This window comes from Triticum aestivum, chromosome 4A (assembly GCF_018294505.1).
Source record: "Triticum aestivum cultivar Chinese Spring chromosome 4A, IWGSC CS RefSeq v2.1, whole genome shotgun sequence".
NCBI lineage: Eukaryota > Viridiplantae > Streptophyta > Magnoliopsida > Poales > Poaceae > Triticum > Triticum aestivum.
Genome location: NC_057803.1, coordinates 633215195 through 633230592, shown reverse-complemented (window position 1 = coordinate 633230592; position 15398 = coordinate 633215195). Strand labels below are relative to the sequence as shown.

At 46.4% G+C, this 15398-nt stretch overlaps 1 pseudogene; it reads left to right on the top strand.

Moving 5' to 3' along the window:
• The first annotated feature begins 14713 nt into the window (after positions 1-14713).
• LOC123084152 (uncharacterized) overlaps positions 14714-15398 on the top strand; it is a 54747-nt pseudogene continuing 54062 nt past the window's right edge.

The following is a 15398-nucleotide window of genomic DNA, read 5'->3' as shown; positions in this document are numbered from 1 at the left end:
GGCGAGTGGATGTGTTCCAAAAACAAATTGCTGGGGATGGCTTCTCTCTTGGAGCCTATCTTTGCCAAATCATCAGCCGCTTGATTTTTCAGTCGGGGGATGTGATGAAGCTCTAACCCCTCAAATTTCTTCTCTAACCTTCTCACTGCATTGCAATAACCAGTCATAGCTGGACTTTTGACGTCTCACTCCTTCATCACCTGATTAACCACCAAATCTGAGTCGCCATAGACCATGAGGCGACGGATGCCGAGTGAAATGGCCATGCTCAACCCATACAAAAGTGCTTCATATTCTGCTTCGTTATTAGAGGAATCGAAGTGAATCTGGAGAACATATCTGAGCTTATCTCCTCGGGGGGAAACCTGTTGGCAATATGCCCTAGAGGCAATAATAAAACTGTTATTATTATATTTCCTTGTTCATGATAATTGTCTTTTATTCATGCTATAACTGTATTATCCGGAAATCGTAATACACATGTGAATACATAGACCACAATATGTCCCTAGTGAGCCTCTAGTTGACTAGCTCGTTGTGATCAACAGATAGTCATGGTTTCCTAGCTATGGACATTGGATGTCGTTGATAACGGGATCACATCATTAGGAGAATGATGTGATGGACAAGACCCAATCCTAAGCCTAGCACAAAGATCGTGTAGTTCGTTTGCTAGAGCTTTGCCAATGTCAAGTATCTCTTCCTTTGACCATGAGAGCGTGTAACTCCTGGATACCGTAGGAGTGCTTTGGGTGTATCAAACGTCACAACGTAACTGGGTGACTATAAAGGTGCACTACAGGTATCTCCGAAAGTATCTATTGTTTTATGCGGATCGAGACTGGGATTTGTCACTCCGTGTAAACGGAGAGGTATCTCTGGGCCCACTCGGTAGGACATCATCATATGCGCAATGTGACCAAGGAGTTGATCACGGGATGATGTGTTACGGAACGAGTAAAGTGACTTGCCGGTAACAAGATTGAACAAGGTATTGGATACCGACGATCGAATCTCGGGCAAGTAACATACCGATAGACAAAGGGAATTGAATACGGGATTGATTAAGTCCTTGACATCGTGGTTCATCCGATGAGATCATCGTGGAGCATGTGGAAGCCATCATGGGTATCCAGATCCCGCTGTTGGTTATTGACCAGAGAACGTCTTGGTCATGTCTACATGTCTCCCGAACCCGTAGGGTCTACACACTTAAGGTTCGATGACGCTAGGGTTATAAAGGAAGTTTGTATGTGGTTACCGAATGTTGTTTGGAGTCCCTGATGAGATCCCGGACGTCACGAGGAGTTCCTAAATGGTCCGGAGGTAAAGATTTATATATGGGAAGTCCTATTTTGGCCACCGGAAAATGTTCGGGATTTTTCGGTATTGTACCGGGAAGGTTCTAGAAGGTTCCGGAGTGGGGCCCACCTGCATGGGGGGACCCACATAAACGTGGGTAGTGGGGGAAAGGCCCCACACCCCTGGTCAAGGCGCACCAAGATCCCCCCTTAGAAGGAATAAGATCATATCCCGAAGGGATAAGATCAAGATCCCTAAAAAGGGGGGATAACAATCGGTGGGGAAGGAAATGATGGGATTTCTTTCCTCCCACCTTGGCCAACGCCCCAATGGACTTGGAGGGCAAGAAACCAGCCCCTCCACCCCTATATATAGTGGGGAGACGCATGGGAACTTACAGACGAAGTTCTGGCGCAGCCCTCCCCCTCTCCCAAGTCGTCCTCCTCTCCCGTGGTGCTTGGCGAAGCCCTGCTGGATTGCCACGCTCCTCCATCACCACCACGCCGTTGTGCTGCTGTTGGATGGAGTCTTCCTCAACCTCTCCCTCTCTCCTTGCTGGATCAAGGTGTGGGAGACGTCACCGGGCTGTACGTGTGTTGAACGCGGAGGTGCCGTCCGTTCGGCACTAGGATCATCGATGATTTGAATCACGACGAGTACGACTCCATCAACCCTGTTCACTTGAACGCTTCCGCTTAGCGATCTACAAGGGTATGTAGATGCACTCTCCTTCCCCTCGTTGCTAGTTTCTCCATAGATAGATCTTGGTGACACGTAGGAAAATTTTTAATTTCTGCTACGTTCCCCAACAAAACCAATACTACCCCAGCACCGGAACCATTCAGCATCTTAGATCCATCGAAGAACATGGTCCAGTGCTCCAAGTGAACTTGAGTCAGAAGTTGCTGTTCGATCCACTCGGCGACGAAATCTGCAATTGATTGGGACTTGACAGCTTTCTTTGCCTCAAACTTGATATCTAGGGGAAGAAGTTCAATCGCCCATTTGGCCACTCGACCAGTTGCATCTCTGTTGTGCAAAATCTCTGATAGTGGAGCATCGCTGACGACTGTAATGGAATGATCAGAGAAGTAATGTGCAACCTTCTTCGTGGTCATATAAATCCCATATACAAGCTTCTGGTATTGAGGATATCTTTGCTTTGAAGGAGTCAAAACTTCAGAAACATAATATACTGGGCGCTGAACTTTGAAGGCCTTTCCTTCTTCTTCCCGCTCGACCGTAAGTACTGTACTGACAACTTGTCCTGTGGCTGCCATGTAAAGCAGCAAAGGTTCCTTGCTGATTGGGGCAGCAAGCACCGGCTAGGTGGAGAGTAGAGCTTTGAGCTCTGTAAACACTGCATCAGCTTCTGGAGTCCACTCGAACTTGTAGGACTTCTTCATCAGTTGGTAAAGAGGCAATGCCTTTTCACCGAGGTGAGAGATGAATCGACTTAAAGCGGCCAAGCATCCTCTAAGCTTCTGGAAGTCATGCACATGCACAGGACGTTTCATCCGGAGTATAGTACCAATTTTTTCAGGATTGGCATCGATTCCCCGTTTGGAAATGAGAAAACCGAGTAACTTCCCACCTGGAACTCCGAATGTGCACTTTGACGGATTGAGCTTGATATCACACCTCCTGAGGTTGGCAAAGGTTTCAGCAAGGTCAGTCAACAGGTCGGAACCCTTCCGTGACTTAACCACAATATTATCCATGTATGCCTCCACATTCCGACTGATTTGAGTGAGCAAACACTTCTGAATCATCCTCATGAACATGGCTCCGGCATTCTTGAGGACGAACGGCATGGTGACATAACAGAAGCACCCTAATGGAGTGATGAAAGCTGTTTTGATCTCGTCGGGCCCGTACAGACGGATCTGATGGTACCCGGAATAGGCGTCTAGAAAAGACAAACACTCACATCCTGCAGTCGAGTCGACTATCTGGTCGATGTGGGGGAGAGGAAAATTATCTTTCGGGCAGGCCCGATTGATATGCTTGAAATCAATGCACATGCGAAGTGACTTGTCCTTCTTGGGGACCATGACAACATTGGCGAGCCACTCGGAGTGGTAAATTTCTCGGATGAACTCCGCTGCTAAGAGCCGAGCCACCTCCTCGCCAATGGCCTTCCTATTACGGAGGGCGGACCGTCGAAGATGTTCTTTCACAGGTTTAAATTTTGGGTCGACTTGTAGACGGTGCTCAGCCAGTCCCTTGGGAACTCCAGGCATGTCAGCAGGCTTCCATGTGAAGATGTCCCAGTTCTCACGGAGTAACTGGACGAGCGCTTCTTCCTATTTGGAGTCGAGCGTCGTTGAGATGTGAGTCAGAGCAGCATGTGGATCGGTCGGGTGAATGTGAACTGCCTTCGTTTCACCAGATGACTGAAAAGCTGATTCTGAAGCAGGCTTCTTAGCTCGTAGCAACTCACTTGGATCTGCAATCTTCTGATACTCTTGCAGCTCAACCACTGCCATCTGAGCGTCAGCAATCTTTGAGCCTTTCTGAAAACACTCTTCTGCTTTTTTCCGATTGCCTGTAACAGTGATCACACCTTTGGGACCAGGCATCTTCAATTTGAGATACACATAACATGGTCGAGCCATGAAGTGTGCATAAGCTGGCCTGCCCAAAATAGCGTGATAAGCACTTTGGAAATCCACAACTTCGAATGTCAACTTTTCCTTGCGGTAATTCTTGGAATCACCGAAAACCACATCAAGAGCAATTTGGCTGAGTGACTCGGCTTTCTTCCCAGGAATGACTCCGTGGAAACTCATGTTACTGGTACTGAGCCTGGACATCGGAATGCCCATCCCTTTCAATGTTTCTCCATATAGTATGTTCAAACCACTGCCTCCATCCATTAGGACTTTGGTCAGTCGAGTGCCTTCGACAACTGGGTCGACCACCAGAGCTTGCCTCCCACGGGTGGCAATGTGTGTAGGGTGATCAGACTGGTCGAACGTGATGGCAGTCTGGGACCACTTCAGATAATTGGGTGTTGCCGAAGCAACCATATTTACCAAACGGTTAATAACCTTCAGTCGACTTTTGCTCTCAACATTAGCAAAAATCATCAGGGTGGAATTGACCTGGGGGTACCCATCGTCACTATCTTCCTTGTACTCAACTTTGTCTGACTCCTTTTCCTTATCTTTGGACTGCTTGCCCTGAAACTGCTGGATCAGAAGCCGACACTGTCGAGTGGTATGCTTTGGGTAAATGAGTTTACCCTCTTCATCTTTCTTGGTGTGGATGTGACATGGTAGACCCAAAACACCATTTCCATCTTGGTCTTTAATTTTCTTGGGGTTCCAAGGTCCTTTGAGTTTTCCCTTAAATTTTCCCTGGGTTACGGCCAGGGCCTCCCCAGGAGCGGCTGGCTCGGCTTTCCGCTTCCGTTTCCGACTGGAATTTCCTCTGGTTTCCTGGGCGACTACTTTATGCTTGCCACTCCGGAGTCGATCCTCATCTTCACCATTAGCGTATTTGGTGGCAATCTCCATCATCCGATTCAGAGATATCTCTCCGGTTCGACCGAACTTCAGATTCAATTCTCTGTACTTAACGCCTTCTTTAAAGGCACAAACTGCTTGATGATCTGGTACATTTTCAACTGTGTGATGCAATGTGATCCACCTCTGGATGTAATCCCTCAGAGTTTCATTCGGTTTCTGCACGCAAGACCGCAATTCCGTAAGGCCTGCAGGTCGCTTGCACGTTCCTTCAAATGTGGTGACAAACACTCGGGAGAGATCCTCCCAAGTGTAAATGCTGCTAGGTGCTAACTGATTCAGCCACGCTCTGGCCGAGCCTTCTAACATGAGAGGCAAGTGCTTCATGGCTACCTCATCATTCCCACTGCCAATCTGGACAACCACACAGTAATCTTCGAGCCAAGTATCGGGCTTGGACTCACCGATGAACTTACTAACTCCAGTCGCCAACCTAAAGTTGGGAGGAATTACAGCGGCTCTGATGGCTCGACTGAAACACTCCGGCCCTGAAACATATACTCTGCTACTGGTAGGCGCATCTCTGTCGTGGCCTTCTCGATGAGCTCTATTCCTGTCGATCAAACCTTGAACGAGAATGGATCTCGCATCAAAGCCTGGTTCCCTGGTGTCGACTGGAATTCTCCGCCCAACACTATGAGGGCGTCTGTCATCCTGCTATCGAGGCACATATGATCCACTCCTCAGGGGAGGGGTTGGCACTCGACGTCGATCATCACGATCGAATCGGTGATCATACTGCTCATTCCTTCTGTACTGATCACGCCAGTCTCCACGTCCCTCACGCCTCGGAGGCGATCTTGGGCTGTGAGCCGACTAGACTGTATCCGCTGCAACGGATCGACTCTGGATCTTGTTCCGCGACTAAGAAACAGCAGAATTCTGGTCTCCCGCTGCCCGGAGCAACGCTCTGATTTGCAACAAGCCTCTGCCAGCCTCTGACTGGGAGGGCTGAATCGACTCTGCTATACGGGCCGCAGCCGCCAAATTCTGAATCGGAGTACGATATACCTGCGGGGGCGGAAAGAGTTGACGTCGACTGGATTTTGGAGCCCGTTGACGCGCTCGCTCGTCGAGTATTCGCTGGAGATTCTCCAGTCGAGTGTGCTCGGCCAAGTTAGCGAAGCGCGCGTCCTCCAAGGCTCGGGCCTCGGGGGTTTCTCCAACGATAGGAGTGTGGAGTGCATCCATGTTCCAGCGGCGAAGCTCCTCCCGCTGCAATGACGTGAGAGGCTCGGGTAGATACTCCTCGTGAGGACGCGACGGGTCGCCCCCATCCGCGCCTCCGTCAGCGTGGGGGAAACCGGGAGGACTGTGTGGCCCATCGATCACCAGAACCTCTGCAGCTGGGTCACTGCTGTCGCATTCGGATGCGGTCTCTGAGGAGCCAGTCGACAGGTCGAACAGGCCGTAGAGGGATTCATCGGGCTCGATTGCCGCGACTTGTGGGGTGGCCGACTGGCGGGCCACCGCATGCCTCACCCACCTCTGAAGCCTCGACCGACCAGAGCGCTTGCGCCGGCGAGAAACAGGGCGGGGAGATGCCACAGGAGCCGACCGATACTGGGTCGACGGCTGCCGTAGGAGGAAACCATGGACACATGCGCGAAAGTGTGTCGCCCCGCGGACCTGGAGCGCGTCGACGTCGAGTGGAGCCTCCTGAAGCCAAGCGGAGTCGTCGGCGATGAACGTGAGCACGCCGAGACGGATCTCGTGGCCCTCCACTAAAGCTCCATCTGAAACCATGATCAAAGAGATCGGAAAAAATCGCAACTTCTCCAACTAGGTGCTAAGACTCCTAGCCCCACGGTGGGCGCCAACTGTCGTGGTTCTAACTCTGACAGTGATGTAGGGGGGTATGTATGGAGAGGCTAGATCTTAGCTATGGAGGAGTTGTAAGCACACGAGGATTACGAGTTCAGGCCCTTCTCGGAGGAAGTAATAGCCCTACGTCTCGGTGCCCGGAGGCGGTCGACTGAATTATGTGTGTATGAATAACAGGGGTGCGAACCCTTGATACTGAGGAGGGGGTGGCTTATATAGAATTCGCCAGGCCCCTCCAGCCCTCAGTAATGCAGGGTTTAAAGTACATTAAGACTGGGGGTTACTGGTAACGCCCCTAACAAAGTGCTATGATGACCATAAAAGCTACTTAATGACCGACCGTTTGCGTGTAGGGTGACTTTAGATCTCCTGGCAGTCGAGTGGTTGGATCTTGGTCGAGTGATTGCTTCGTGGTCGAGTGTCTTGAATCCGTCGAGTGGGATACCTCCAAGTCGATTGAAAGGTGACTTCTTCTAGGGATGTCCTTGGGTAGGGTACTTAGGACAGGTCCATGCCCCTACCCTAGGTACATATCTTCATCAGGTGCAAACGAGCTTTTCCAACCAAGCTAGCGTGTGATGCGATGAAATACTTTTGGGCGGGGCATTACCGATACTAAGATGAAATTCGAAATGAGAAAGGGCTTCGAGCCTCATGCTTTCCTGTTTTATTTGGTTGGGAAATGGCTCTTTCCTGATCTCTTTTTGAAATAATTTTATCTCTGTTTTCTAAGTATGTCAATTTCTCCTTAGTAACAAGGCCAAAACCGGGTGTTTACAAGTTTTGACTCATTCTTTACCCGTTTGGATCATCCTGATCGTGCCGCCGGGGAGTCTTATCTTTGTCTGGCTCCGATCTCTAGAAGCGATTAAACTTCTTCTGCGGGTTATTCTTCTACTGCTTATTGCCGGACCCTTCTTTCCTCTTATAAGGATTGGGAAAGTATTTCTATTATACGTATATTCATAAACACATGACACCTTAGGCGCACACTTTATTCGGACAGTGGGTCACGATGCTCTAAAAGAACTTATTAAGAACAAAACATAGTGGTAACGGCTGTTTTAGAAAGCACCTCTTCCTTTCCTGAAACTCAAACAACCTACTAGGCTACTAAAAGGCTAATCCAGACGAAGAAGATAGCGAGAAAACGACTCCTCAAGCCAAAATAAGGGCAGGACCATCTTCTTTTGTGACCGTTTGGAGCTGCTCACAAGGCCTAAACCTTCCTGTAATCCCCGGAGCTTCGTCAGAGCCTTTTCCTTCCCCACAGGTCAGAGCTCAATTTACCTTCGCCACATCTCTAAAATAAGGAGAATCGGCTCAAGATGAAAGGGCTCGCACTCAATTGATCCGGGTCAACACTTCCTGCATCTGGTTTCGGCTTTATTTTGACTCCTTGTAGGGGCTCATGACAGTCCTGTAGGGGATCCAAAGGCTTTCGAGCAGTAGCGGCAGCGGGGCGGGAGAGTTGGTTATTCAATTGATCCTCTGATGTTGGCCCTTCTGCAACATCCAGCAAGGCTCGGAAGTCTGAGCTATTAAGGTGCAGTTGACGGATAAGAGGCCTTCGATATGTTAAGGGAGAGAGGGGAGAGTCATTCCAGAGTTGGGTGGGAATCGTTGATAGAAATTTGGATTTTCCCTGAGGTACGATAGCGTCTGAAATAAAGAAAGGGAATATGGAAAGTGAATGTGGTAAAGGATACCAAGAGTAGGTTCCCTGGATGATTTTTAGGCATATTTTCTTTGAACAAATAAATCTATAAAGAAAATAGGATGGATCTTCTAGCTATGCTATGAGTGAATCTTATCATCACTGGCGAGTGGTATCGTATCACCGTCTTCGTCCTGAAAACATCTGCAGAGCTAAGCCAGTGTAGGCTTTGACACTACTTATATTCGCTACAAGTATTACACTCGCTTGGCTACACTCTTCTCTTATGCTTCGCGCTTCACATAGGCTAAATAAGCCGCTCATCCCTGGAGAATCCTACCCACATAGGAATGCCGAACCATCGAGGAAAGGCAAAACATATTCAATCCCAGGAGAGAAGTCACTGGTTCGATAGGACCAGGGAGAGGACCCTGATCACCTTGCCAACGAATTCAAGGCCTTAGAAAAATCATCCTACAATGGACAATAGGGACTAAGAACAAAGAAGACATATAAATAAGGTTAGGGGGTAAAAAGAAAACCTCCTCCCATTCAAAGTCGTCTTCAAGTACCTTTTTGATTCTTTACCAAGTATGGATTGATCAACTATAGGTTCGAGTTTAGCCAAGATACGTACACGGCTAAGTGTATGAAAATCCAAGAGAGAATCATAAAATCTAAAAGCTAGGAAGGAGAAGACCGGGTGATTGAATATGACTTGCTAACAGATCCTACTCTTCCTTAAGCGCTAGTTCTATTCACGATGGTTCAGTTTCTAGAGCAGTTAAAGTAGTTACCTAATAAGATAAATGAATATTCCACGATCTACCATTATAAAAATCTTCTTATAGAAGTTTAGTTCTTTCTTCTTTTAGAAAAGGAAGTCTTGCTCTCCTTTCTTGCCGCTACTTGAGTTGCGAGCCAATCTTCAAACTATTACGGATAAGTTGTTTACTGATTAGCTGCTTGAACGTTGAAATATTTCGGCATATCTGCTCTTAGGTTAGTACGAGAACTCGACTCTACTCGTGCTATAGTCGAGGATGTACTTATACTACTCTAAAGAGGGATGAATTAATGGGGTGCATTTTTCTTAGGGCAATTCTAGGCAAGACCTTGAATCACAGGGTTTGTTCCTAGCAACCCAGCATTCTTTATCTTGGCGTAGATTGGTGTGATGGGACGGATGCCGTGAAAAAGCTTTTTCCTTTGACCGGAATCAATAGGTGTGAACCCATCTAGGATGAGTCAAACATAGGGGGGAGGGCCTCCTGGCAATATCCGGCATACTAGTAATCGATTATTTGGCCTTTTGCGATCGAACAACCTATGAACAGTTGTAGCCTACATAACCTACCTACCCAGACCAAGGGAAGAAGGTATCAGATCACTGTATTTCTATACCCCTTTTTTTTAATAAAAGAAGTGACAACGTTTGCCCGAAGAGGTTGAATCAATAGTAAGAAGATACCACCCAGGCACAGAATCCGAAATAACAATCAGGAATAGGACTAGGAGAATGAGGTCTAATTTACGGAGTCAAGCTGTAATTGGGCTAAGTGCTCCGATTGCGCCTTAGGACTAGGACTGATAGGTAAATGCCCCTTACTCAACCAATGAAGGCGGGTAGGGCTTTTCTTTCTTTTGTTTAGGATTGGCAAGAGGATGGCTGCCTCGGCTTCAAAGCTGTTAGAGAATGCGCTCTTATCACTACAGGTACGCGAGAGAAATTCCTCGAAGGTAGTATTAAAGGGATGGGGCATTACTCGTGTTAGCGACGAAGGGATTGTTTGCAAGAGAAGGTTGCCCTGTTAAGATACGAACAGGGGGCATGCCACGCATAATAGTAAAAAAAGGGCAGAGAAGAGGATTGAGGGACAGAAGGAGCTGGAGGCCAACAAGGAATAGAAGAAGTTGTTCCACTCGTAGCTCTTCTTCTTTTTTTTAAAGCGTAACTCACATTTTGGGAGCGGATGCTGCTCGAGCTAAAGATATGCCCCCAACTCTTGAACAGCTCTCACTTGCCTTGTCCGATAGCTTAGATGCCCGACAGTTAGGCATGGTTACCAATGATTTAACAGTATGAGTCAATTACATCACCGGTGCTTAAACTTGGCAAGAATACTCACTTTAGTGTCAGAACTTGCGGCATACATTGAACTGGTGCCACAACTTGGCTCGGGCATGCAAATACGGTGCAAAACTCGTTTGAAGACGCATGAGGCGCTGACGAGGCGTGACAGCGTGGCATGGAGGCCCGTTATCAGTGACCGGGCGGTGTAGACCAGGCTTGTGCGTGTTTTTTTGCGAAGACACTCTTGACTTCTATTTTTTCGGACAAAAATGACCCTGATAGGTGCGGGAGCCAACTGTACCCCAAGTTTTATATTAGAATGGAAAATTGCACCAACGAAGATTTGAACTGGCGACTTTGAGTCATCCCACTAGCTCCGTTAGCAACCCTAGTGCTACACCATTTGACAACCTAGGTGGATACACATTTTTTATAACTTTTCCTTAAACAACATAAATTAAGAATTGTACTAATACAAAAAAAATGTTGCCGTGGGGGTTCAAATCTGTGACTTGGGGCAAAAAAAAAAAGATGAGGCGGACACTGCATCCACATTCATTTGATCCTTACTCGAATTTTTTTATCATTTTTGTCACTAACACACCACGCTCATGGGCTAAAACATACTGTGTTTTTTTAGAAATTTGTGAAAAATATGTAAATTCTAATTATAAATAATATACATATAAATAAATAAATTACACAAAAATATGCTCATGTAATTCCAAAAAATGCCAACCTATTAATTTAACAAAAATCCATAAATTAAATTACGAATTATACAAATGTTTGTATAATTTTAAAAAGTGTTTTCATATTGAATAGAAATATTAAAGTAAGTCCATTATATATACATGGGATTCACATATTTTTAACAATTTTCAAAAAATGAAATAGAAACAAGGGGATGTGCTACGAGTCAGACGTCGGATCATTTAAAAAGATCCGCCGCCTCGCGAACCGTCAAATATTGAGAAAATCTAGTGCCCAGCGTCGTCCTTCACTTTTGCCACTTTTGAAACATAGGTTGTGTTGTGGTTTTTTTTCTATTTGTAGAGGTTATGTTGCAGAAGATCTTTGTAACACAGGTTGTGTTGCATAATTTTTTGTGGAACCGAGATTATGTCGTGATTTTTTTTTCTCCTTGCTATTACTCAAACAAGCATGAAACGTATGCTTGCATATTCATCCATAGGGCACCTACATCGCCGCACCGTTGTGTTGCCACTGCAACATTCCCATGTTTCTGAAACATGGGCGATGTTGCAAAATCCTACGAGTTGCTGTGCGTGGGACTATTCCGACACGTGGGTGGCACTCGACGCGGCGGACGTGAGGCGTAAAATCGGCCTGGTAATTCTAATCATTTTCCAAAAACAAAACACATGTTGAAGATGGGCCGCACTAATTGCAGTCCATTTTTCGCCATGAGCGCAGCCGAATGTACACATAAACAGTAAGAATTCTATGTAGACACCAAAATTCCTTTGTCCTGCAGGTCCCGTGTTGTAACCATGATGACCTCAACTTTTTGTCGGCATTAAAGTTATTAATTATGTTGTTAAATACAATGATATAATTACTGGGCTGGCTAGCTGCGCACATCGGTTGGCTGGCACAAAGCGTGTGCCTTTGACGGACAAGTCGGTCCTGCGGCGTTTTTTCGTACGAAAAAATAAAATTAGAGGGTATTTTTCCAAAAAAAAAACATGCCACATGCCTCTTCTACACTGTCCGGTTTGACAATGGGCCCGCATGCCGCGCTATCATGCCTCGTCAGCGCCGCATGCGTATACAAACGAGTTTTGCACCGTATTTGCACGACGAGCCAAGTTGTGACACCAGTTCAATGTATGCCGCAAGTTCTGACACTAAACTGACTTTTCTCGCCAAGTTTAAGTATCGGTGGTGTAATTGACTCTAACAGTATATATCTTGTTTGGTGAGCCAACCGGCTTCACGCGAGGATGAAGGTAGTAGAACAAAGAGGAGCCGCATCTTTTCCTGGCCGGAGAGGAATCAAGGTCCATCTCATTAAGGCCGAACATTTAGTCTCGTTCCCGATAACAATAGGGAACATCTGGTCTTGATTGGTTTTTCTTTCAAGGATTTTTTTTCTTTCTTGCAATTCTGTGAACTTTGAATGCATCAGTTCCTCCATTTCTCGGAACTTATCGTGGAATCTAGGACCACTAGGACTCGGCGGGATTTCTGGTAAATCAAGCTCTCTCAAGGGTGGAAGCCAGCCCCCACTACTCGATGTTATCACTCTGCAAGATTCGACAATGGATTTGTCTTCCTCAGTCTCTTTGAACTTTTCCAATCCTGCTATTTTCCCCAAGTCTTCTTGTGTAATATGATCCCTGAGGGTCAATCCTTTCCCTTCCCCCCTTTGCCCTTTCAAATGAAAAAGAACTACCAATGCAAAAAAATGAAATGAAATGAAATGAACAATTGCTACTTCCTTATTAAATTACACCGAAAAGAAAGTCTGTAAAAAACAAGAGCCAACCTACAACTTAACTACCCCTTGCCCTCCCACTGAACCCTTCTTTCTATTCAAAAAAAGGAAGAGCGCACCAAAAAAATCCAGAAAAAACTCCGCAACTTACGCTCTAATTGCAGCGGGACCTGTTAAAGTGGCGACAAGAAAGAAAAGACTAGAAAGAAGGTTTTTTTAATACCTCTGACGAACCAAACCAAGCAGTCTGATCATCCTTGCCCGTCCCCCTCTTCTGTCAACCGTTGAAAGAGCATAGCCCATGAATGAACCATATCGATCCAAGGTTGCAAGGAAAGAAGAAAGGTAAACCAGACCATAGGAATCTTCTGATGAAGTCAATCAGAGAGTACGGTTAGGTTCTTTGTTGCCTCATCTGCTTAGCTTATAAAATTACATGGTTTATCACGATAGACATTCCGATCAATGGTTGGATGATCAATACCATCGAACTATTCAATTCCACTGCTGAATGACCGAAACGGAAGCATTTTCTTACTGATGGACTGATCCTGGGAGTTCAGACTGACGGTTAGATGGTTGTTCGTTTGTGTGATTATTTTCCTTCCCCACTCAAAAACAAGTGTTATAGATGTTCTCAATTCAAATAGGTATGACCTCGTCCATCCTTCCAGAGCTAGGCACCTACTTCAGAATGAGAATCTTCGATAGAGATTGTTCCTTCAGTTTAGCAATCAATTAGATCCATACTGACTTAGCTTAAAGCATGGCTTGCCGTTTCAAGGCTCGATGCTACTCTTGGGAACACTACTGATACATCGACTTTCAAGCATCCCGTAGTTGGGCGGTACTGCCATCAATAGTACCAAGATGGAAAGGGACTGCTGAACATGGATAGAACGAGAGTCGAACTCCCATGTCTCTCTTTTCCTTAGTTAGGAAAGAAAGCCGATATAAATAGCTCCATATTAGTGAAATTCCTCTAACTACTCTTCCCAGGCTGGTCAAACTATAGGATTCCCATTCACTTAGTAAACTTATTGGACAGACGGGTCAACCACTTGACCGATGGGAGTAAGGTTCGTCACCACAGTCCCGATAGAAGGTCGAGTTTAAAAACAAACCGAAGACAAAGCAACGAATGAAAGGAAGGACAGCTCGCTTCGCTTTACAACCAGGGCGGGTCTCGCTACCAGATCAATGCGCAGGACGCACGATCTACAAACAACAATAGAGAGAGCCAACCAAGAACGAAAGAACCTAGAAACAAACCCGCGAGCGAATACCAAACAGAGTAAGAAGGAGGAAGGGCCGAAGGTGGCTTACTAAGCGAGAAGGCTCCAAGCAATAATGCATTAGAAGGGAGCTTGCTGCTTTGCAACCTAAGCGGTATAGCTAAGCTTACTCATCAAGGGCCGATAGATAGAGCTGCTCTTGTTGCTAATGGAGAAAGATTGGAGTGAAGTTTAGTATGCTTTCTAAGATCAGAGGAGGAAAAGAATGAAGGTGTGAGCGGGAAGGAGGAGGCAAGCCCCCTCAATGTGTATTCGACTACTCATTGCGGAACCATCGATTGATCCGATTAGACTTCCCGCGGGGTAGTGCGGGGAACTTGCTGAATCAACTCCTTGGAATCGGAGGCCTGACTGAGGATCAATCCAATGGTAACCTCAACCTAGGAATGCCTGTTTCACTTCCTTGACAGAGCCAACTGAGATGCTCTATCTCGATGTTGACCTAACATGGATTGATTCTAAATTATGAATCAAAAATCCTGATCTCGCAAAGGATCTGCAATAGCTGTGTGTACTCGAGGACTCTTAGGGAAAGAAAAACACTTTTCTCTCTCAGCAGTTAGACCGACTATGGGTGGGTTGGTTATATACCGCGCCTTCCTTCTTCGAACCTTTTGGTATGTATTGCCCCCTAACCATAGATCAGATCCACCGGACCAGAAACTCAATTCCGCACTGCTGCTGAGTCGTCGGACTTATCCACCTCGGGGATTCATGGAATTTCCATTTTGAATTGCGTTGCAGGAAATCTACCAAAGCTAGACAGATAGATAGACTCCTTACCCGCTGCTAAGGGAGAGCAAGAAACTAAATCAAATGATTGTTTTTTTCACCAGCGCCCTTTTTTGCGTGTACTAAGAGTCCTCTCACTACCAACCAGCAGACATCATCATCTAGCTGGGTCTTGCCGGTATCAACAACGAGAAAGAAGAACCAAATGGAAACAGCAACTAACTATGGCTCTTGGTCTAGACAACATCCTAGGCATAGGGGAGATCAATACAAGAAGTCGTGCCTAGACGATGACGCCCATCCTGAGCTGGAGTAAGTAGATCGAGAGGTTGTTCCGCCCCTTGTCCTCGAAGATGGGTAATATGTTCTCATACAATGTTGCTCCAACTTTTTTCTAGAGGGCTTAGCTGGTGAGCGATCCCAGTCCGCGGCAGAAAACAAGACAGCAAGCGAGCATACCTTTTTTCGCTTCTTTTCCACCAAGCACAGAAGTTTAAGGAGAACTGTAGGTCGGTGGCTACCT